The sequence below is a fragment of the Excalfactoria chinensis genome, chromosome 1 (assembly GCF_039878825.1).
Source record: "Excalfactoria chinensis isolate bCotChi1 chromosome 1, bCotChi1.hap2, whole genome shotgun sequence".
Taxonomy (NCBI): domain Eukaryota; kingdom Metazoa; phylum Chordata; class Aves; order Galliformes; family Phasianidae; genus Excalfactoria; species Excalfactoria chinensis.
In genome coordinates, this window is record NC_092825.1 from 101,776,619 (window position 1) to 101,802,793 (window position 26,175).

At 36.4% G+C, this 26,175-nt stretch overlaps 1 protein-coding gene across 2 annotated transcripts in view; it reads right to left on the reverse strand.

Moving 5' to 3' along the window:
* KCNJ6 (potassium inwardly rectifying channel subfamily J member 6) overlaps window positions 1-26,175 on the reverse strand; it is a 150,924-nt gene that overhangs the window by 106,230 nt on the left and 18,519 nt on the right. The gene's annotated exons all lie outside the window — the stretch shown is intronic.

Consider the following 26,175-nt stretch of genomic DNA (forward strand, 5'->3'; position numbering starts at 1 on the left):
GACTTAAGCCTCAAAGCATGCTTTATGGAAGATGCACCTAATCTGCTGATTTCAGAGGCAGAATTTGGGTGGAATTAAAATCATCAACCCTATACAGCCCTTTATATACTAATGATCTATTTTTGAGAAGTGGTGGCTTCTCAGGCCCTTGCAATCTCAAAAACAACATAAGCTTTTTAAGCATCTCAGTCCATCCCCATGGATAAGCTCAAGCAGTTACCTACTCACTGCTTATTTAGAAAGAAAAAGTTCTAGGTGTTTACTAAACTTTAACCACAAATGGCAAGTTAAACTGATGGGTAAAGATCTTGTTATCAGCTTCTATTAATAATGTTTGTAGGAGCTAGACATAAGCCTGCATTGAGGACAGGAGACAGGACCTCACGGGCTGTGAGTTTGCTGATCTTAGATTTGATTCAAGCAGCATTTTCTCCTAAGAATGAAAACAAAGGGGTAAATTGTCTCAAAGATATGATGTTAATGGACATTAGCCCCAAACTGTTGCCATTTGCTGCCTATCATCTCCGCTGTTGGTCAAGATCCTGTTTACTGTGTTAGGTGGCCTGCAGTAGCTGCTGAGAATAGGATTCAGTAAGCAGCATCTCTCTTTGGCTCAGTTTGTACCAACAAACAGCTCTAGAGCAAGTAATGAGTTCAGAATTTCGTGAGAATGGTCCCAGCTAGATGTTGACAACATAGATACAGTCTTATGAAGATATTTCACTACAAAGTAAGCAGATCCCACTACAGAAGTTCCACCTGTTCGTATCTGTTCTATTCCACCACTGGCTTTTATTTGGAATATAAATCTAAAGGAAATTTTATATATGAAACAAAATATTACTTGTACTTCAGAAAGTGCAAATTTTGCTAGTGAAATCTTGTATTTCATAGCAATAGGAAAAATTGGAACTCATGACATGAGCAAATCATATTTCACAATTGCTTGCAGAAAGGTTTAAGATTATATTCCAAATCAGTGGTGAGTTTAATGCCATAAGCCATGTTGATAATGTTATCATGTAGTATTCAACATCAGATTCATGCATTACTGTGAAAGAAAAAAGAAAGGAAAAAAAGGAATTGGCATTAGAAAAAGCACATAGTTTCCAGTTTAAAAATAAAAATAAATAAGTCAATGGTAATGTATAGCAATTTTTTGCATGGCATTAATCATCAAAGCAAAGCACTGCACTGTGAAAATCACCAGTAATTTGTGTCTATGTTGCTTTCTAATGTGACCTTAAAACACCTCCGTTGCTAGAGAACTTAGTTAATCAGGAATGAGCAGTTGGGGGAGATCAGTGTTGAGCCCTAAAAATGTGAGGTTGTATTTATTACACTAAGAACAAGTTGTTATTTTAAATATTAATACTTTGCTCTTGCATGCTATTACATACATTTTACTAACCATGAGGTATGTCATAAGAACGTATACTATAACATCATTTCCTTTTTAAATGAGAATATTTAATATATTTGAAAAACATATGTTTTTCAACTGTGGAGGTATATTAATGGTCAAATGTTTGTTTTGAAGAAGCTGATGCAGGCAAGAAGTAAAAGAATGCACTTCTTTCTCCACTGATGTTTGGAGACCACTGACAGGTAAGCACATGAAGCAGAAACGGTGGTTTGTAAAGAGACTGCAGACCACCACTACACAAGTTAGGGTATATCATGTACAAAAAGAAGCTTATGTTTTCAGGCTTATGAAATTGTTACCTGTGTGAATTTCTGTATGAGACAGACAACATGAGATGGCTGACAAGATTCAGCTAATTGTTTCACCTGAATATATAAAAAGTTTGGCTTTCTTTTCCAGAAAGAAAGGACCAGAACTACTAAAGCTGTGATCTTTCTTCTTCAGAAGATGAAGGCAATCTTGTAGGCATATGATTTCTCAATAGGACAGGTTTAAAAAAAGTCACACAATTTTCCAGATATTTTCTTGAAAAGGTTTTACTGCTGTCATTGAAGGACAGAATCTGTAAGAAACTCTTTTCTCAGGTTTAGAATGTCTTCCCTTGCTCTAATAAACAAAAGTGTGCACACATACAAATACACATAACAGGGTCCTTCTGGAAACTCCAAGTGATCTTTCCCCCTCATTTCTTTTAGCACAATGGAAAAGTTTAAGAACTCCAGTAGATTTTCTTTTTGATGGCAAGTAAGGAATTCTGTCTTTTCCAACAAAATGAGTTCTGAAGACTATCAATAGGGTAAAAGCAATGAAACCATATTTTTGGTCCTAAATTCAACAAAGATAGACTTCTCCTGTAAGAGACAGAAGTGCATACAGATGTGCTACCCTTATATTCCCATGTGAGATGATTACTTTCTTTTTGGTGCTTAAAAAGCAAAACATCCTGCACATCATATTTTAAATGATATACATGAAAGGTGCAAATCATGAGTGAAAAGTAAATTGGTATGTGTATCATGGCAACATCAACAGATAAGAATGGACATGTAAAACAATATACTTTTTACAGTGATTATTCAGGTTATTCATCCATTCTGCTGACCATGTAAGAAGCTGCAAACATTCATTTTCTAAGAGGGCTGTTTTTCTTCCTTTCTTCCTTTCTTTTTTTAAAGGATATATTTGACAGTGCTATGAAATGTAAACATTAACATCACTGCATGTAGTTTTTCCTGCCATACAGTCTGTTTACTTCATCTGAGAAAAAATAATGAAGATCCTTATCTTTGTTTTTCTTGTTTACTGCACAGATGAAAATGCTTCTTATTTTGACAGATCACAAATGCAGAGCTCCACCAACATCCTAGGAAGCTATAATGAAGTAATCTAGAAATTGGCAAAAATTTCTAATAATATTTAATGAGTCCTTTATTGGCTGAGCTACAGATCAGAACTGAAATATGTTACATCCGTTACACATGTTTTTTGTGAAGATTTGGTACTTCCAGAAGCAATTCAGTGACAAACCTCTAGTAATTTCATTGATATATCCTTTAAGGTAACAGCTACTCAATCATTAAATGCAAATTCAGTGAAGAAGCAAGAAGAACGTTTTCTGAAATTTTAGCTTAGAGTAATCCATCTTGGGATATCTTAAATTACTTTTAAAACTGCATGGAAATTGTATTACGTTTGAAACACTATTAAATGGGAATAATAGATTTTCATTTTATGTAGCGTCTTTCATACTTGTGACATCCTAAAATGCTTTACAATAATGAATTGGTTACTGGTTGTTAGGCAATGGTGTGTAGGCAAATGCAGTTCTCTTTATGTGTTATTCATTTTTGCAGTAGCCTGCACTCAGCTCTTGAAAGCATAGCTTATTTTAGGTGGAGAGGGATTGCTGGAAGGAGTCTGAGTTCTTGTTTTTGAAAAGTACCATAGGAACTTTAATTTCTATCTACACACATATCAACCAAAGGAAAGTAATAGCTTAATAGCTCATCTTGAGGACCTCTATCAATGATAAAGGCTGTTACTGCATTCTTCCGTTACTAACATGCAAGACTTTAGTAAGACCCATCTAGATGTACTGAGTTTCTTTTCAGGTCTGCCCACCCCAAAATTAATTAACGGTGTGTAGCTTCCTTGTATCTGCAATTCCATCTTGTGCTTCCTAGCTAAGATGGTTGGTCTCACCTGTTTGGCTTGCCTTCTCTTATAGAATTAATTCTTAAGATAGGGACTGTCATGTCTATATTTGTGCCTGTTTGAATAGACAAAGCACACTGAGTTCACAGAGGGTGCATCTTAGAAGGATTCACTAGGCTTATTGAGCTGTAGGGGTGGTTACGTCTCAGTACTGTGTTCAGATGTCATAGAGCCCACTTAGTAGCTTTGGTATAAGAAGCTCCACAACAAGAAATTGGAGTTAACAGCAGGAAGAACTCAATTTATTTCTCTGGACTCTAGAATGTAAGTTTTACATTTCCCATAACTTTTAGTTAATTTACTTTACACCCTAGGACTGTGAAAATATCTGTTTTATTTACTTTTTTGTTTTCCTAGGCAGAAAATAAAGCAGCTGTTCTAAAAAGCTTGTCAGATCTCTTTGGGGTCAACATGAAGAGCTCACAGAATACTGTATTAAATCCAAAATGAATACATTCTCTACCTAGAAGATAAAAACACTACTGCATGAAGTAATGGAGATGGCATATGGCAGTTCTAAGGGTAGGAACTTTTTCTAGGAACAGGAGAAGCATAAACAGTTGATATAAAGATGTTGCTGGCAGCTGTTGAGTCTGTCTGAACACTTTTAGGTACTTAGAATCACAGAATCACCAATGTTGGAAAAGACCTACAGGGTCATCCAGTCCAACCATCCACCTATCACCAATAGTTCTCACTAGACCATGTCCCTCAACACAATGTCCAAATGTTCCTTGAACATACTTACATCCACTAGAACACAAGTTCAAATAAAAGATGAAGAGAAACAGTAATTGGTGAGATGATGATTTATGTTTTATGTTTTCAGGTCATATATCACTCTTATTTATGAAACAGACAAAAAAAAAAAATAAATGGAAAGAGTGACTTTTGAGTGACTTTTTGTTTTCAGCATTTGAGATAAGATCTAAGCTGAATTAAGTCCCAGGTTTTCAGTTTTTCCTCAAATAACCAAAATAGCTTCATATTTAAAAATCTAGTGCAAAGAACATGAATCTATTTAAAAAAAAAAAAAAAAAAAAAAAAAAAAAAAAAAAAAGGAAAAATAAAAAGAAACAAAAGAAACAAATCTAGAAATTTTATCTTTGTCTGTATCTGAGAACTACGGGTTTTTAATTATCCTTAATTTATTTTGGTGACTGTATCTGAAGATGCAAATTATTTTACGTACTCTTCTGTTTTACATTTTTATACAGTTAAGTACTTGGTACTTGATTCTTCTGATATCAAATCTAGAAGATTAATTTAAGTAGTATTATGAAATAGCCATTAAGGAACAAATGAGAACATTATAGGTGAATAAATATTTTTATATTTGGGGTTAGGAGAAAGAGAAAACATGGGGATTATATACTGTGCTGATATTATTAAATTATTAAAGGCAGGCTTACTTTCTTTGCTCTAGAGGTTAAAATATATCATTTTAAATATCATCTGCTTTGAAAAAGACCCTACAGAATGCCTGAAGATTTATTTGTTTGCCTCAGACCCCAGTAAAAGATAAAGATCTAGAGATACTAATTTCTTCTAAGAAGTTGCGTTGTCTAAACATTAGGAGAGCTTCCATTTCTGACAGACAGTGAACTTAAATGTACCACTTGCTTTTGAGAAACTAGTCTTGGACATTGTAACAAATTGTGGACAAAGAAAATTGCAATGGAGTTAAATGTAACGTTGCTAGTGTATGATGTGAAACTAAGTAAGTGTAAATATAAGCTGAAAATCAAGAATATCCTTGCAATAATGTGCTGCTATGATAAAAAGGCTGGAAAGCTTTTCACTTTGCACTGTTAAAACTACCTTGAACAAACCACCAAAAGTCATAGCTCAGCAGTCTTCAAGACAGAGTTGGTAATCCTACACATGCTTTGTCATCTAACTCTCCAGACTGCAGATAAGCTGTGTACAATTAACTCATGGTGAAAAGCTCTAGAACCAGTGGAAACGTTCTTACCAATTCATAGATCTGTGAATCATTCTTAAGATTCTGCTATTTTTCTTTTTAAGTCATGATTTATGATTACATTCTGAATTTAAAAAGAGTTATTATTATTAAAGATGTTAAAAAAGCTGGTGCCCATCTTCCCTCCCCCCCCCCCCCCCCGGATGTTAGTAATGTGTATGTTTAGATTTTCATGAACTCATTTGCACTTTGCCCTGCAAAGGAAAGACTCAACTAGTTGTCTGTATTCTTAGAGCATTAATTTCCAGATTTTAATGCAAATCACTCTAAGACTATTTTTAGACTAGGGATTTCACATGAGAAGTTATAGGGAAAGAAACCATTATTTAAACTATTTAAGAGCATAATGATCTAATGAAGTATGCTTTTCTTATCACTTGCCTTGATGTATTGCAAAAATAACTCATGACTGAGAAAATAGATCAAACATTTCAAACTGAACCTGTTTCCTCAGATACCTTGTGAAACTTAAATGAAAAACATACAACTACGGGAACTGACATTTTCTTTGTTCTGCTATGATCGTGTTCATTCACTGAAAGTTCTTAAACAAGAACTGTCTTCAGTGTCAGATTTGGCTCCAGACTGAAAAATACCAAACTCACACTGCTTCCAATTTTAGCAGCCTTTTGTTGTTAGATCTATTAAAAAGACTCTTCAAAAGCAAACATGTTGAAAATGCACAACAAATGTGCCAAATGATGTGAAAATGCTAATAATGAAAATATTTCCCTGTCCATACCATTTACTACTCCCTTACAGGGAGAGCGTTCAGTGGAACTGCAATAGCATTACAATAAATAAACGCTGTGGTAAATCATCCTTTCTAAATCTGAGAGCTGGGAATTTTATTCAGTGTTGTGTCTTTCACACAGATAAATCAGAAAATGAGAGTGTAGTACTTTCTGTATTATCCTTTTATTATCAGTGACCTTTCCACATTAGGATAAAAATCCCTCTTTACTTAAATGCACAAAGTCAAAACCATGGCCTCAGATCTGCCAGCATTTCAGAGCTAACGAAGATAATAACAAGAGCTGCAGTAAAACAATCAAATCAGGGATCTTTGGACATATGGCTAGATTTAGTTCTTTATATGCAGTTTACATGCAGTTTAGACTCCCTGCAGCGTAAACAGAGGGAAACCTGCACATCTCAACACAAGTTTGCCTGTCCTAATAAGAATGCCTCAAGTAGATTCATGGTTGTGAACGCCATTTGTTCCTATCACACCATACACACCTTTTTCTCTACCCCCTTAAATCACTGAATCTAGACTGACTTGGGTGAGAAGGTACCTCAAGGATCACCAAGTTCCAGCTCATGTGAAAGTCATGCTGGCTGTCCTGAATCAATTGTCCATCCTTCATGTACCTTAACTTGTCTTTCAGGAGGACCTTTTCCATGATCTTCCTAGATAAAGAAGTGAGGCTCACCTGTTTGTAGTTCCTTGGGTCGTCCTTCCTCCCTTTATAATAAATGGCATCAATGTTTCCCTTTTTCTAGTCACCAGGGACTTTTTGTGACAGCCATGACTTTTCAGATATGATGGAGAGCATCATCCAGATCTCCTGGGACCCTGGAATGCATGTTATCCAGCCCTATAGACTTGTACACATTCAGTCTCATGAGGAGGCCTCAGACTTGCCCTACCATTACAGTGGGGGATAGTTTGCACCCTCAATTCCCATCAAGAGTTTCAGGGATATGAGGTTCAGGGTTGTGAGAAATATGAGAATCCTGCTTGCCAGTGAATACTGAGTCAAAGAACTCTTTGAGTACTTAAGATATCTCCATTTCTGTTGTAGCCAGTTCTCACTTCTAATTTATTGGAGAAAATATGCTCTCTTCTGACCAATGTATCTATAGAATTCCTTTTTTTTTTTTTTTTTTTTTTTTTTTTTTCTTTTTAACATCTCTTTCCAGATCTCAGTTCCATCTGTGCCTTGGCTTTCATAATCCCATCTCTGCATGTCCAGATGACATCCTTGTATTCTTCTCCGGTGACCACATACTTGTTTCCACTACCTGTACATGTCTTTCTTTTCCCTCAGTTTGACCAGCAGATCCTTGCCAAGCCACACTAGCTTTTTGCCTTCTTTCTTATTATGAGGGATGGTGAGCTCTGGTGCTCTCAGAAGGGCATCCTTAAAGAGTAGCCAGCTTTGATTTGCTCCTTCGTCCCTAAAGACAGCTTCCAGAAGGTCTCATCCAACAATTCCTAAAAAAGCATTAAATTTGATCTCCTGAATTTCAGAGTCCTGACTAAATTCTTTGCTAGGCCCAAACTCCTCAAGATCACTAATTCAATCAGGGCATGCTCGCTGCAGCCCAGGCCGCCTCTGATCTTAATGTCTTTAACAGTTTCATCCATGTTTATCACAAGGCTCAGAAGCACTTCATCTCTAGTCAGTCTGTTCAATGTCTGAACCAGAAACTTATCACTGATATCTGGATTACTTACAACTCATTGTGCTGCTTTCCCAACAGATATCCAGGTGGTTGAAATACCCCATCAGGATGCAAATGCAACACTTCTTGCAGCTGAAGCAAGAAGACCTCATCAACAGGTTCCCTTTGATCAGGTGGTCTGTAGTAGACCCCAACCACCAGCTGTCCCTTGTTGGTCCCATCCCTAATCTTAATTCACAGGCTCTCAGCCTGTTCCTCTCTGTTTCTCAGAGGGAGCTCCTCATAGCCTACACAATTTTTATTATAGAGGACAATTCCCCCACTCCTACATTTTCTATCCCTTCTAAAAAGCTCGTAGCCCTCAAGGGCTTCCAGTTATGAGAATCATCCCGCCATATTTTTGTGATAGCAGTAAGATCATAGTTTTCCAAGTGCACTGCAGTTTTCCACTCTTCCTGCTTATTTCCCACTCTGTGTGCATTGGTATAGAGGTACTTCAGCTGGGCTTTTGGATGCATTACCTTCCTAGAGGAGCTCTTGGTCTTCTTCTAAGAGGGGTATTCTTGCCCCTCTTGGTCAGATGTGTCTCATCCCAAATCAGCATTCATGGTTTGTCAAAGGTACATCCTAGATCACAGAACTCATAAACTTTGGAGTGACCTAAATCCACAAGTATCTTATCTAAATAGATTGTACATCCTTGATTATCTACTACTTGGACTGTACAGGCTTAACCAGCATCACTCAAGGTCTTTCCATGCTGTGGTTATACTCTTTTTTGAATAGCATGGATAATATATTGAGATATATTATAAATTATTATAAAGGAATGCTGGTGCTGACAAAGGGGTTATGACTGCTCTAAGACAATTGTGATTAGAGTGTAAACTGAGGCTGGACAAACTAAAGCAAAAGGTTGTTTTCTGCAAGGCCTACTCAGCGCAGTGCAATGCTGCCTAGAGATTTCCAGGCAGTCCCTGAAAGAGAAATAGCTGTCAACAAATAAATCAGTCTGCAAGGGCCTAGCACTAATGTAGCTGCATTGCTAGTACTTATGTTAGCTTTTCACCTAAACATGTTTTGTATTGTGCTATGTAGATGTCTCCTGTATTGTGTCCTGGGGGTTGAATGTGTTTTAACTGAAACACCCAGACAAACTCAACATGAATCAGACTAAAGATTTACAAGCCAGATTTACAAGACACAGTATATATATATATATATATTCCTTAGACAATACAGCCAATTACATTTTATAAATGGTATTCTGGATATACACACAAATATGTTGTATAATGGATGTTTCAAAATATACTAGCTTAAGTTCTAAGATAAACAACCCCCCAAATACTATCTATAATGGTGGTGATAGAAGGTCAACTCATGGAGCTAGACATTTCTATTGCTTTTAATCTAATTGAGTGTTAATGGCAATAAAATATTTATTGCTATTATAAAGGGAAAATTGTGCGTCCTCTAATAGGGATAAGAGCGGATAACTTTTTTATTCTGTTACAAGGTTATTAAACTGTGATGGTATTATCACTTGCAGATATATCTTCTAGGTTCCTCTGCCCTACCATGATGTGTCTAGGAAGGCTGTCCATCACCTTTCTATGACTGCTTTTTCCTCAGCCCTCTTATCACCAGTATCATGTACCTTTCTTCCACTTAACATTTGGAGAAGACTGCTTCTTCAATATTACAAGGCTCTTTCTTTTCCTCCACTTTTTGTTACTGTTTTAAATATTCCTTCTTCTTGTCTGTGATGCCTCTATGTGTAAGGAAGAAGCAGGAGTATTACAGTGATATCTGGAACTCTCCATGGACCTAAGTGCAGCTGAAGTCTCCTGGTGAAGATGAATGCCTCATATCATGACAGAGAGAGTACACAGAATTCAGAGTCAACCTAAGAATGAAAGGGTGAAATTCTCACTTTGCCCCAGAGCTGCATGAACACAGACATCACTCAGCAAGGGCAAAACCAGGCAGCAAAGACACCCAAGATCATAAGGGAGCATCAATATGTCCAGCAAGAAATGATTGTTGGAAATCTCTCTTGGTTTCTGACAGCTTGAGTGCATTTAGTTTGTAAACTTGGGATGTCTCAGTACATTAGCTGTGGTGCAGAGACCTCTTGTCTATCAGCGACATCAGTTAATGTAGCCACGTGTCCATGGAGGGGCTACGCTGGGATGCTATCACTGTAACACTGTAAGTGTAGCTCATCAGTTTGATCCCATGATGCCTGGTATGGTGTGACTGAAATACACCCCCTGTTAAAAGCAGGACACTTCCTACTAACTTGTAATATTCTACACTGGGTAGTACAGAAGTCAGAATTCTCTAGTATTGTTTTGTGAATTTTCCAGTTATGTAATATTATTATTATTAAATATATTTATGGCTAACAACGATTATCTTTTTGAGAAGAAAAACCCAACACATTACAGATATCTTTTTTGACTTCACTGTCTCTTCATTTACAGAGAATTTCATTATTATTCATAGTTAGGACTATGTTTCTTGAAGGGTGTTTTAAAAGTCAACAGAAGGAATAAGTGCAGTCAGAAGTAACTGGATATTTATTTCACCAGTTTTTACAAAATATATTTTTGAAGATTTCCTTAATTCCTATTCTAAAGATGTCCTTTCTTGTCCACAAATTTGAAAAAGATCCTAGTTATATGCAGGCCTAGTTCATGAGATAAACGTGACAGTTCCTGCACTTCACTGTCCCATTAACATAAGCATTCAACAACTGAGATAAAAATCCTGCAGCTTGACATGATTTTGTCAGTTATACTGTTGCACAATTGTTAAATGTTTAACACTTCAAATAACTCTAGGCAATTTAAGGTTAAATTAATCTTTACTCACAGAAAATGGGAAACAAGATTTAATTAAGATTTTTGATATTTTTGTTGTTTCTTGATATCTGTCATCTAAAATTCCTTTTTTTTTCTTTTTTTTTTTTTTTTTTTCTTCTACTCAGTGTGTTTTCCAAACTACATAACAGAACAACCCATGTGCAACTTGACATGCAACTTTATAGACCATTTTTCATTTCTTTTTTTCATTCTCTCTCTATCAAGAGCAGTTTCAGCTGCAGAAGCCTGGAAAATGCTATCAGAGGCATATACAATTTGATTGTGATATTTAATATGGTCAGATCTGTTATGTCTCCATGAATCAGTGCTGGATGTGGTAAGAATCTTGGTTCAGTGCAGGATCACTGCTGAAGGTTCTGACTACCTTACAAACTTTTTTCTAGCATTTTTAAAGTCAGACATTAACGTAACTACCTCATTTACCTTTCTGTTGGACAGGAATAAATAATCCATTTCTTTCTCTGAGTGCCTAGTACTAATCAGATAACTTCATTTTTTTTCTGCCCACCCTCTGAAATCAATTCTCAAATCAACACCTGTTCAGAATAATTTTTACTTTGCTAAATTGATTGCTATATAATTACTAATTTGATGCAAACTGGTATGAATCATGGTCACAAAGGGTTTCATATAAAAAACACTAAAAGAACATAATGTTTACCATAGTGTTTATAATAACAATTGGAAAATATAAAGTAGGCATTCAGAATATTTACATAAGGAGAAAATTACCTGTTTGGGTTTTCTGAGGTGGTGTGTAGTTGTTTCTGCAGCTGGCCAGATAAACTGGGTTTATGGAACAACGCCAGAATGGCCCAGATTTTCTCAAGTTGCAGCTGTTAGCCTTTTTTTTTGCAGATGGGATCCCCAGTACATTGGAGCCCAGTACATTCCTGTGTTGCAACCTGAAGAACTAGCATCTTGTGGAAGACCTCATCCAAAACTACTTAATACTAATTAAATCACAGCCACCTTTTCTGAATCACTCATCAATTGCTTACTATTTGTTCTTGTGAAAAATACAATTTCTCTTCAAGTTTTCTAGGAAATTTATCATATGGTTTTAATACACTGTTTAATTCTGTTTTTGCTGCCAAAGAGACTTGCTGCTGTGCGTAACACCTGGTCTCAAAACATACTGTTGATTTTTTTTTTTCCTTTCCAATTTTCATGCAAAATAAAATGAATAAAAAAAAAATTCCCTCTCATATGTCTCTATCTTATTTATTGTTATGAAAGCTGTTCTTTTAAAATTTGACTTTGCTGTTCTATTGCATTCACAGTCAGTGCTACTTTGTGGCTTTCTCACAATTCCTACTTGGCAATTTCTGCACTAGAATTACCATAAGCTTCCCAATTTCCAAGCTATCAAAAGTTTTCTAATCCCATTAAAGATGTGGGTGCTGAATACCTTTGGAAATTAGGCCCTAAGTGCATTAATAGAGTCATTATTCCCATATGTTGTCACAATAACTAAATCCTTACAGTGATTTGGATCCAAATGGAAAATCACATCCCAAAATTACAATAAATGTAGGTATGTGCAATTATCATTGCAGAAGGCATTTCAGTTCCATGCTCATTTAATCGTGTTTTTCTTTGCTGAGCCTGCCAACAAGGGTACTAATTAATGTTTTTTCCAGTGTGGACACCTGCCCATTAGGAGCTACCAATACTTTGCAAATACAGGAAGCTGTCAGATGGTAATTACCTTTTGTTTTCTGTTCTGGCCTCTGAAGGAGAACTCTTTCTCACATTATCAGAAAGGCATGAGACATCTAGCACCTTCAGATTATTTTAATTTTCTGCTTAGTAGGGATTCCTTTTGGTTGTTTTTTCTTTGTTTATTGGCTCAATTTGGCCTTATCCACAAGGTCAGGTAATTTTCAAAATTACTAATTCTATGATTTTGGGGAATTTGTGGTTGAAGTAGAAGGAAATAATGGCCATATTACTAAATTGGTCCTGTAAATTACTTTGGCATGCCCAAAACCAAAATTAACAGCAGTCAAACACTAATGTATTTATCACATCATTGCTCCACTTCCTCAGAATATCCAAACCAGGCACTTTATAATTATATTGTACTTTGTGCTTCCTTATTTGAGAAGAAAAACACCCCACTACAATTATTGAGTAAATAAAATGCGTCTTACTACTCTGAGATCCTCAGGCTGTATGTTCAGCAAAAATTTTGTTTTACGATCTTAAGTTATTTCCTCATTTTGCCCAGGACAATACACTACATTCTTTATTTACAAAAGTTATATGCAGTATTTCTTTTACTGAAATCATCAGAGTTGGATTACAAAATTTGTAAATAGCCGTGAAACATCTACACTTGCTCTATCTCTCCTCTAAACTCTTGGTAGATGCACAGTTTAATAAGGCCCTCTACATGATTTATTTGTGGATTTGTTGAAATGCCTTGATTTAAAACTAGTTTTCTTAGTATTGAATCTGAAAGCCTAAGATCTATCAGTGCCGTATTTCAAATACACAGCTTTTTGTTCACTGTCCTTTCTCCTCCCTTATTCCCTTCCTCCCCACCCTTTCCTTTTTTTTTTTTCCTCCTTTTCCTTTTTTCCCTTCTTTTCCCCCTTCCTTTTTTTCCCTTCTTTTCCCCCTTCCTTTTCTCTTTTTTGTTGTTGCTGTTAATTTTATTGAGCTAAAATCTTGAACTGTTTCTTTAGGGCTTGTACTACTGGGCACAGACATACTGAGTGGTACTTAATTCAAGAGATTACCAGGACTGCTTTCTGTGGGAAAAATTGTTGAGATTTGGCTTACTGTAGTTCTGTATTTCTGTAGGAATCTAAGGAAATGATTAATCTTAGCAGAACCAGCTCATGCTGCAAGAGTAGGAGAAAATGGGAACAGCAGAGGGAGAATGTCAGATATAGAAGAGGAAATATCTCTCAGCAATGTTTCAACTTGCCTTGAGGAAAAGAAAGGGCTGAGAATTCAATATGAATTATGCAGAGGATTGCTTGGGATGGGGGACAAGGTTAGAGCTGGTTAACTGGGCAGGGTGATGAGTTGTATGATAGAGCACAGACTCAGTTTGGAGATGAGAGGCAGGATAGCTATGCCAGTGTGGTAGAATATCCTAGAGAATCACCCTGTTGTGAAGCCAGGTTAATGAACTGACACAGAACTGAGCTAACATGTCTATAGTTAGTTTGCATTTTGAGCAATTATTCACAAGATGCACTATGACAACCTATTTAGACCTATCTCAGGAGGCTGGACACTGTTTGATAGGTTTAGTGCATGATGTTTGAAGGAAAGGTAAAAGAACTGAGCTTTTCTGAATTTTGCTTCAGACCTTGAAGGTCTAAGATCTCTTTCCTTTGATAGAAAATTATGAAAACAGGGTGGAAAGCTAAATAAATCTACTTTAGAAATGAGATAACATTAAGGTTCAAATAGATTAAGTGGACATGTGCATCCAAGACAGATGAATCGCTGCTTTTTTTTTTTTTTTTTTACTGGCAGTGTTGAAGGAAAATTTAAACTGGTGACTTTTGTTGTTATACTTTAATAGAGATGGTGTAGCCAAGATTGGAATCTGATATGAATGAAAAAAATGTCTAAGCATTCTGTTTGGAGACATCGATACTGATGCTTTTTCCTATGCCAAATTCTGTGTTTTTATTGTGGTTGCATTTCTAATTCAGACATTTTAAAATAAAATTTATTTATAAATTACCCCAGGGCTATTGCTTTTTTTTTTTTTTTTTTTTTTTTTTTTTTTTTTTTTTTAATTCTGATTTCATTTGAACAGTTTTGTGATCAGTTTCATTCACATTACTGAGAGGGATTAGATGTCTCCATCACATTAATTCACTGATTTTTATTTATTTTTTATTTTAATTGGCAGCTGAGAACAAGCCACTACATGACAGGACAAGGGGAAATAGCTTTAAAGGGGGAGAGGGGAGATTTAGACTAGATATTAGGAAAATACTCTGAACGTATTGAGACACAGAAGCATGTTGTCCAGAGAGGTTATGGATATCCCCTCCCCAGTGGTGTTCAAGGCCAGGAAGAATGGATCTTTGAGCAATCTGTTGTAGTGGGAGGTGTCCCTGCCTATAGAATGGGGATTGGAACCAGATGATTTTAAATGTTCCAACCCCAAACCATTCTATGATTCTATGATGATTCTTGGAGAATAATTCACTGTGTAACTCTCCTGACTACAATGGATTATGATTTTTTATTTTTTTTAAAGTGGAAATCTCTTTGATTTGACCACATCCATTAAAAAATGAGTTTCATAATTCATTTCATCCAAATTCAGATAAAGTCATCCAGTAGTAGAAAAAGAGTATAAATTCAACATAATATGCACATTAATTTATGCATTTCAGAAATGAATAAGACACTGTTTTCCTCCTTCTTGACAGAGTCTGCTCATCTCTTTGTCAGCTTTCACTATGGATTAAGGTACCCATACTGCAAAATCTCTAGTGAGAAAAGAAATTGCACATCTGTTTAAGCAGATGGTTAAATGCCATTAAACTTGTTGTGTGGTGGCATAATGGAGAAGCGCATGAAGACTTCTACTGACAGAATACTTCCAGGATGTTTGTATCTGCCAGGAATTAGGAGCCTCCATGAAGTTACTAACAGCAGTGCAGATGAATGAAAGAATAGATAAGGATAGATAAGAATAAGGAACAGGTACCTTAGTGTTTTTCTCTATGGTGTGAGAATTATTTTTTTATATAACAATTTAGACCTGTTCTGCTATTGGGACATCTCAAGACAGATTGTGTGATGGCAATCTTATATGTAATGTTTAAATATATAATAGAAATAGGATCCAGCAGAATGTGTATACATGGTGCAGAACAAAATGTTCTGTAAACCTTGTCAGAAAAGTGTATCTCCTTGCCAGAAATACATATCCTTGAAAGGCATAGAAAGCTATTAATTTGTGTACCGTCTATCAGGAGTGGAATTGAAAGGGGAAAGTGAGAGGACATTTTGTGGCCTCTATTTCTATTTATCACTCTTGTCAAATCATCTGTAACCCATTAAAATACTCAGTCTCCTTTTAGAAGTATCCCAGATTGAATTACTGAGTTTCCTGCAAGGAAATTCATTCAGGGAATTCATTCATCTATATACCTGTCCTTGTGCATTGTTTAACTCCTTCTGGGCTGCTCTGAAGGGTATTACTTTGGCTTAACATTGTAGGTTGCACTGGTCAGAAAAGACACAATACAGCAATCATAATACTTTCTGGGTTTTTTTGTTTTTGTTTTTGTTTTGTTTGTTTTTTGTTTTTTTAATTTCTGGTCTTTTTCACTGCTTTTTCGCACTCTGACAGCCTTGGAAACACTGCATCAGACTATAAAAAGACATTGAACTGGTCAGAGTACATATGGAGACCAGTGGAAATTTCCAAAATATATCTATGCAGCTGCAGGAATGAGGAAAAGAATGGGAGTGGGTCACCAGGTAGTTCTAAAGCATCCTGTGGGACAGATCTACTTATTTTGTCCCCCCAGCATCTTAAAAAACCTGATCCTCTTTTTATTATTATTATTATTATTTTATTATTATTTTTTAATTTATTCTGGGAAACAATATAGACACATGGTTAAATTACTGCAAATGGGTGTGTGTACAAGCAACGTGGAAAAACTGTACTACTACAAATGTTAATAGTGCAATACGAATACTTCAAAAGTTGATCCATAATCTGTGTGGCACCTAGCACATTACATTTGTAATGGCAATATTGCATAATTGTTTTAAAATACATTTTGACAAGTTTTTGAGATATAGCTGAATTGTATCTGTTAACATCTTTTATTCTAATGGTGATACTTACCATACCATACTACTTAAGGATCTCTTTATTGCTTTTGGAATACTTTTACGTTTTACTGGAAAACTGGTTCTGGAGTTGCAGTAAGAGGCAGCATCTCTGTGACAACTTCATTTGTCACAAATGAAATAAGATATCTGCATTTTTGCTTGAGTAGATGTGTCTATTCTAAGAAATTCTATCAGAACTGCTGTATCGACAAGCTTTCATGTCTCTAACCATTGCTTTTCTGATAGGGACGTGTAATGTAAAAACATCCAACATTAAAAATGGTATGGTCTCAACAAGTGTTGTTTGCTGTTATTCCTTGGTGTGCATTACAATAATAGAATCACAGAATAATATAGTTTGCATTGGAAGGTACCTTAAAGATCACCCAGTTCCACCACTTCTGCTATGGCAGGGACATTTTCCACCAGTCCAGATTGCCCAAGGCTTCATCTAACCTAGTCTAGAGCACTCCCAGGGATGAGTCATGCACAACTTCTCCAGGCAACCTCTTCCAGTGCCTTGCCACTCTCTGACTGAATAATTAATCTAAATCTAATCTCTCTTAGTTCAAATACATTACCCTTGAAAAAAAGTGTCCCTTCATCTTTCTTGTAGTTCCCCTTAAGTACTGGAAGGTTGTTATAAATTCTTCCCTGAACCTTCTCTTTTCCAGGCTGAAAAAGCCAAGCTCTCTAAGACTGTACTCACTGGAGAGACGCTCCAACCCTCTGATTATCCTCATGGCCCTCCTTTGGACTCACTCCAACAGCTCTTTACTCTATTGGGGGCCACAGAGCTGAATGCAGTACTTCGAGTTGGATCTCAGAAGGGAAGAGTAGAGAGAAAGAATCACATCCCTCAACCACTTCTTTTGATGCAGCCCAGGACTGGTTGACTTTCCAGGCAGACACAGCAGGCTCACACTGGGTTTTTAATCTAATAACACCTCAAAGTCCTTCTCCTCAGGGTTAATCTCAATCCATTGATTGCCCAGCCAAAATCTGTGATTGAAATTGTCCTGACCCAGGAGCAGGACCTTGTACTTGGCCTTGTTGAACTTCATAAAGTTCACACAGGCCCATCTCTGGATGTCTCTGGATGGCATTCCTTCCCTCTAGTGCATCAACTGCACCATGCAACTTTGTGTCATTGGTAAACTTGCTGAAGGTGCACTCAGTCCCACTGTTTATGTCACTGAAAAAGACATAAAACTGCAAAATTTTATTAGCAAAGTTGTGTTCTGAATTCCTGTTTTCATCATTCCTTATCACTTGTTCAGCAGCATGTTCTGAATTTTTCTTTCTTGTTGAAAAATCATTATGTCAAAACATTGACTTTTCAAGTTGTACAAATAAAAATTTAATAATATAAAATGCCAGCAGTACTTCCTACTAGGGGAAGATTTCAGAAGTCAAATGGATCTTTGAAATATCCACTTTATTTCAGCCAAGAATTAATCTCCTTAGGCTCTGGACCAAATATCTGAACTGGCTAGAACACAAACTAACCTATACAGCTTTTCCAAGAGTGCCCTAAGGTTTTCAATTTTGTCTACGGATAAATGTACTCATTTGGATTATGGACAAATATGAAAGATATTATTTATCTCTTCATATGCAGTAAGAAACAGAGTGTTGGAACTCACCCAGAGAAATCTGTTTGTTTGAATTTATGTTTTTTTTTTGTTTTGTTTTGTTTTTTTTTTTCAAACAAATATTTTGCACATGCATTCAAAAGGAATCTGAAAAGCTACCTGTTGTTCTGTTTCTGATTTGAAGACACCTACTTGTAAATTAACCTATTTTTACAGTAACTCTTGGTGCTTTATTAAATTTTTTTTTGAAATCTCTCATGTTTCTGAAATAAGGAGTTCTCACATCATTGTTAATAACTTTTCCTTGTCTTTCTGTGGAATCAACACTTCAAAAATTCAGTTCTCATTTTCTTGCTTGCATCTTTTTTTCTTTTGTTGCCATGATTCTCTTTTTAATTTCCAATGGGAGCTATGCTCAAGAGAGATATTTGCATTTCATCATGTTGAGACTGAATGAATCCACCTAAACGTAGAGGCAGAGTTTTCTTGTGCATCCAAATTTATAGTTAACTGCATAGTTCTAACAGGATTCTTGCCACATACATCTTCACAATAAACATTACATACATAGGTATATAGATATGAATGTCTTTCTGCCTGTCTATCTTTCTAGCTATTAGATGTGTGGTATGAACTCCTGCACAATAATATCATGACCCAAACTACATTATTACCTCCTACTGAGAAATAAAAAAGGGTCGATTATCACAGCTAGTGATCAACAGACCATGGATTAAAAGAAAAAAAATATATAATAGTACCTAAGTAGTTAATCTGAATAAAATGAAGGCAAGACTGAGTTACCCAAAAGGAGAAACTTATAAAATTAATGTCAATATGAAATCAGTTATTTAATTACAACTCATCCTGTAAAGATCAGCTATGGGTCATATCTATTTTCCCAGTAGGGTCATTTATGTCTTCTGCTCATTCTGCATGTTTACTAGACAGCTTTTGGATTCAGCTATATCATTAACCAATTAGCAAATTAAGAAATTGAGAAAAAAAAAACAACATACAGTATACATTGTCTCCTGGCACTATTTTTCCTTTTCTATAGGTTATTGGGAAGCATTATTTTTACCCTCTGTGTGTCATCATATTATATTACATTTCTGCATCAAGACTATTCCACTGGAGGGAGTGAACAGATGTTGAACGAGTAGGCTTTTATTTACTTATACTTTGGGGTAGGGAAAATGTGTGGCTGCTCTAAATATACGTTAGCAAGAAAAATCCTGGACAGCTTGATATTATATATTTAGCAGGATGCAAAAGAGACAAGTAACACACAACAGAACACTGGAAATCAAACATTTGTTTCTCCAAGTTTCTATTTGGGCTACAAATAACCTTTCAAACTAGAGTGTTGTTTCAAAGGATATTGTTGAGTCAACTCTTACAGTCTCCTGTGTAACTGTCCTTTGAGAATTCCAAAACAAGCATATGAAGACTGTGTGTATGAAGTCAGAACACACTGGAAAACTAAAAAGGATATCAATTCACTAAGAACTACGCTAATGTGCTAAATGGCTAAGGAGTAGAAAGGAAACATTTGTGGAATCTGAGGAGTAATAAGTAATGTAATTGCAGATTTTATATTTTCTAATAGCATTTTATCTCCAAACTATTCAGGACTCTGAGTTAAAAGAAATGATAAAGCCAGTGCCATTCTTACAGAGTCACTACCTCTCATTTCTTACATATTAAATATTGAGGGCTACTTGATCATGACAATAGCAAAGTCACTGTCCTCTGCGAGAGCAAGCTGGCTTTCTGCACAGGAAAAGCAGACAATAAACTACAGGGAATATCAGAATCGCTTTTGTCTAGCCAGAACTCTAGAGTGCTGGGCTAAGATGGGTATATATGCAAAGATGGGGACAAGTACTTAGGGAGACTAATTTCTTGACTTTCATTCATCCAGTGGCAGAAGCAGCAGCAAGTCTGGCTCACCACAACTTTCCCCAAGGTCCTTCTCTACCAGATTTGCCCACTACTCTTTTCAGATTAAGGGCAACTTGTCTCAAGTTCTTGATTTTGTAATAGTGATCCTTGATTCTGTGATGCTCCTGAGAAGCTTTGGGACTTCTCTGGGTGGAGAATGGCATAACACAGACAGCCCTGAATCAAAGTATATGTTAGCTCATCATATTTTTAATGTAGTCATATTTACACTTTACGCACTTAAAGCTGATCCAAGGCCCATTGAAATCAGTGGGAGGCTTTCACTTTGCTTCAGTGAGCTCTTGATCAGGCCCTTATTTAGTTATACTTTATTTCTCAGCAGGAGTCTGAAGGCAGACCCTTGTATGTTCCTGTCTCCATTTTTTTTTTTTTTTTCCCCCTGAGAACACTCCTGTTCTTGAAACACAATGTGATGAACCTCCCTAAGGTACACTAAAAAGGGCTTTTTTTTTAAATTATTATTTTTTTATTATTATTATTTTTTTTCCTTCATGGTTACACAGAAGTCTATAGATCCTTTCAGTTTTCTTTTGTTTGTTCAAATTCCCTCCCACAGTAAGCACACTAATTACCTGCTCCAGAAGACTTCCTACTTTCAGTTAAGTAACCCTACTGGAAAAAACTGGTAGTAAGAGAGACTTAAGGATCTAGAATTCAGCAAAATGCAGTTTAATATACAAAAGCACGTGAGTTACAGGTTAGCACACTTTGAAAAATAGCACTGAAACTGATGAGCCTAAAATTTGTAGTGTAAGTCTGTGAGAGTTTTGAACGCAATTCAAGCTAGTGAGTCCTTGTAGACTACTATCTTAAACACTCTCCACTTGCTCTGCAAAGCTTACTCTGGGAATTATTTCAGAAAAACAGGTCTTGAAAGATAGAGGTGAAGACATTCTAAATTGTACTGAAACCTCGTAATGTCAGTTAGTCACCCCAAGTGTCAGGCTGTGTTTGCTTAGACTAGACTGGTTGTGTATCTACTGTGTAGCATGCTGGGATGAATATACTGCAGCATGTGACACCTGAAAAATAAGCATCCCCTGCTGGTGATTCTATCTTTCTCTGCGGGTAATCAGGAAGAAAAAGTTGATCTTTTCACTCCTAAAAATGGCATGAGGGATGGTCCTCTGTAGGGGTCTGTCTCTCTTCTCTGATTAGATAGAAGGGGAATACAGACAAAAGGCTGAACCTAGAAGTTTGACATTTTGCCATCTGCGGTGAGGTAAAACAAGTACTCCTTCCTTTCTTGAAGTGCAATAAACGTCTCCACAAGCACAAAGTACATAGTATTCTCAGTTCTGTTTGAATTGGGCTTGTTCATATTAAAGATACTGTTCAGCATGCATAAGCATATTACAGGCATATTACAGGCTGTTTTAGGTAAACACAAAGAGAATGCTGCACAAAGAGAATGATGCTTCCGAGAGACAGACTTTAGCAACCAGTGCCTGCCACAATGAGTGAGGACAAAGATCGCCTCTCTCCTGTAAAATAAACAGATCTTCAGAACAAAATATATTGCAGTTGACAACCACATTAGTAGACTGAACAAATAAATACAGCTGAGTTTTATTTTTATATATATGTATATAAAATCTACATACATACATTTTTATATATAAATATATATATATTTATATATAATTATAAAGACAGGGATCTCTTGGAAAGAGTCCAGCGGAGGGCCACAAAGATGGTGAAGGGCCTGGAGCATCTCCCCTATGAGGAGAGACTTAGGGAACTGGGTCTGTTTAGCACTGAGAAAAGAAGGCTGAGAGGGAACTTGATCCAGGTTTATAAATACCTGAAGTGTGGGAGCCATAGTGGTGAGGCTGGTCTGTTTTCAGTAGTGCGTGGGGACAGGACTAGCGGTAATGGGTGGAAACTTCAGCATCGGAAGTTCCGCACAAATGTGCGCAAGAACTTCTTTACAGTGAGGGTGATGGAGCACTGGAACAGGCTGCCCAGGGAGGTGGTGGAGTCTCCTTCTCTGGAGATATTCAAGACCCGCCTGGACACCTACCTGTGCAACATGGTGCAGGGAGCCTGCTTTGGCAGGGGGTTTGGACTCGATGATCTCTAGAGGTCCCTTCCAACCCCTACAATTCTGTGATATATACGTATGTATATAAGTATAGGTATGAACAGTATTTTCCATGTAAGAAACTAAACCATAGATATCTTTGTTAATGAAGTTTTAGTCTGCCATCTCAATGCTCAATGCCTGGAGAACTACCAGTCTATAGTCTTATAATATAAGACTATGGTCTTATTGATACAGAAAGATTCTGGGTACAATGACTGGGAATATATTTATATATTTCACTGAGAAGAAACATCACCTCTCACACCAAATAAATATGCATAACCTGTTAGAAGAGAAAGAAATCCATCTGCCCCACCATTTATGGGCACTGCACATTTACCGTCAGTTTTTAAAAAGTTATCTTAACACCCACCTCCAGGCTAAGTCTTTGTGTATGCTGCTCTATTCTAAAAACATTTGCTTTCTCAGCTGGAAAAACTTGCTCCTGTTCTTCCCTTCGCTCTAGCTGTTCTTTCATGTTGCTGGTGCAAGATGAGACATGGAAAATGGTTGCATGCATATGTCTTCCAGAGAGGTGAGGAAACGTGGCTGGCGCCTTTGCAGTATCTAGATGTGCTTTAAAAAGGATTTTCATCACACTGTCTAAATACAAATGACCACAAAGTAAAATAAAAACCTAAGGTAACACTTGTAAAAGAAGTTGTCTTGTAATAACTGCATGCAATTTAATTAATAGACATGCTGAAGTAATTATTATATGCGTATATCAGCCTTACAATGAATTTTCAGGCCTCGGACTTAATCCAGCATTTTATCTACCACCCTTCATATCAGTTGCTTTCACTCTGATTCCATACTGTTTTCCCTCTGTAAATACACACTACTCTTGTCAAGCTGATGAAAGACATTATTTCTTAAGGAAACACTTACTTTCTTTTTTTCTCCAGGAATTTTAGGTGGAAAGAAATAAATCATCCTATTGTGTTAAGCCTTAACAATTTGCAGGTAATTCTACTGCAGTAAATTGTAGTATATTAAATTGTTCTATCTGATAAGTAGACATCTCCCTGAACTCCTAGGCTGTAAGTTGTAGTTGTAGCTGTGCCAATTGCTTATTACAATGTATGATTGGATATCAAAGGCTCAAGAACAGAAAACAGGATGAAAGCTTTACCCTCTGGTCCACATTGAATTTTCCATGCTGTCAATGCACTTCAGTACATTTGCCCTATTGTTTCAAATATATGGTACTTTCCTCTCCAAATATACAACTCAGAATATAGTTGTTGAATAAGATAAGAAGTCACAGAAGCTGAGCTCAGATAACTGGCAGAGCTAATTAGGTCGCCCTCTAACATCTGAGCAGAAAATGAAAAATTTTAATTGGAAACATGCTGGGGCTTGGTATCTTTTATATTTCCATTTTAATACACGCACAGGAAGGGTCCAACATTCTACAAGAAAACACACGGGTTTTTTAAAAGCAGAAAAAATCATCAACTGGACTTGTTACACTGGTTTTAAACGAAGTAGATAACTAAATTTTTAAAGATTTTGTAATATTTGTATATGACACGTGCATTTTGTACTTTTCAACTGAGGAGATGGGAGAATGATCTATTTAAGACAATATGATGGTGACATTACCTTCCCTCATATTTACAGTAAGATATAAACTGGAGGCAATGAAAACCTGAATCTCATTGTTAGTTATGCTGAAGGAATCCCTTGAGACTTTGCATGAATATGGTTATTTTTTTCTCCATTTTAGCTCTGTATCACATATTAATGCCCTGTCTTTTAGGTGCACACTGGTGATGGACTCATTCGTGTTTCTGAAGTATGCATATCACAATAATAGTATCATGATCACAATCATGATCAGACACACAAATGCTAATTTCCTTTTGAATAATGATCCATGAATAAACTGTTCTGCTTTTCTCAGAGATACTTTTCACAGGACGTGTTCCAATGACTTTGCACAGCTCTGTGTAGTGCTGTGCTATCACTTCTTTAGATAGGCAAATTATACGCATACCTAGCAGCTGACTGTCACAGGAAAGGGGACTGTTGAAGACTCAATTATAGTCAAGCTCAGTTGAATTGTCTGTACCTTAGAATTTTACACACTAATGCACATATGCACAGCCATAATTTTGCATGTACTCATATGTGTAAGCCTGTGGGCACACACACACGCGTGCTATCCACCCGTCCATCCATCCATCCATCCATCCATCCATCCATCCATCCATCCATCCATCCATCCATCCATCCATCCATCCATCCATCCATCTTTTTATTTCCATTTAAATGTTACTACATTTACCTTATTTCTACTGGCAATTTTTCTAGATCCTTTCTTTTCTTTCCTTGTTGATTCCTGAATTTCTTTCATGGAAAATGAATAGAAAGACCAGGAAATGGAGAAAGGAATTGAGGAAAATTCTTCTCTCCAGATAACAATGTACATTTCTTATGCATGCTGTATTTCACTCATTTTACCAGTGTGATTGTAAGGAATGTTACACTGACAGAATCAGCAAATATAAGAGTGATTCACAGTGAAAATCAACTAGGAAAATTTGCTATTTAGAGTGAAACAAAGTCCTCCACATACTTCTGACTACGTAACATTTAATATAGAAAAATAGTTTATAACAGTTGCTAGTAAATTGCAGTGTTGAAGCAGAGGTATGCCACTGAATCTGTAATGAAACTGGGAAGTTTTCATTACTTTCAGGATTGACAAAAATAGTGGATATTTAAATATTTCATCTTGGCTTATTATGAGCTGACATTTCTCTGCACTTACTAATAACTGATTGTATGGTGGCTTAAAAAAATCTTCAGGGCACAGTACTTGAAGGTGAATGCAGCTAGGTATGATACACTGTAGAGTAGGGGCAATTGTTACAAAAGGCACGTGTCTGCTCATGAACTCATGGGTTATATGGTGTGGAAGGGGTGATAATACCCTTTCTTCTAAGGATGTGGCTTATGTCTGTCTTAAGCCAGTGTGCCCTGGAAGTCTCTGCCGTATGTAATCGGTATGTCTGTAATTAATCAAAGTTCAGTTAGCACAGGAGACATATCCAAAGCAATGGTGGGAGGTGTGTATAATGAAAAATAACAGAGAGAATTTTAGGCCAGAGAAATAGAAACAAAAACAGAAGCATAAATATTTAGTAATGTTTGTACAATAACCTGTAGGCATGACTGCCAAGTATGCTGCGGATTTCCCACTTCTTAAGTTCCTATGACGAGACTTGGAAACAGCCTGGAAAAATATGCTTTTGGCAAAGACAAACTACTAGGCTGGGGTTATGTGGCATGGCCTGGTTTTTACAGTAGTAAGAGCAAAGGAACAAATGGTGACTACTACTCTTAAAAATAATAGAAAAAAAATTATCCATGTTCCCCTTAGTTTACTGACTCTGCCCCCAGTACTTCAAATTTTAGCTAACTTCTTAATGGACCCAGGAATGAAGTACTGGCTGCTATTAGTGCTTGTAGTTTGACTGAAGATTAATGGAAAACAAAGGGTTTATGTCACCAGATGTCATTGGGACTTCAGTCCATTTTACCAACAGTTAAGCAACTTTCTCTACATCCACATTCAAACCAGAGAGAAGAGGGAATCTAAATGAAATTCCTAACTTACCTTTGAATCATTTGATTTTAATGAGAGAATTATAAAAGGTATAACTGTAGGAGCATTTAATGCTAGTTCTTTCTTCATTAAATAGAAGCCCCTCCTGTGTCCCTGCGTGTTATTTATTTATTTGGAAAGACATGTT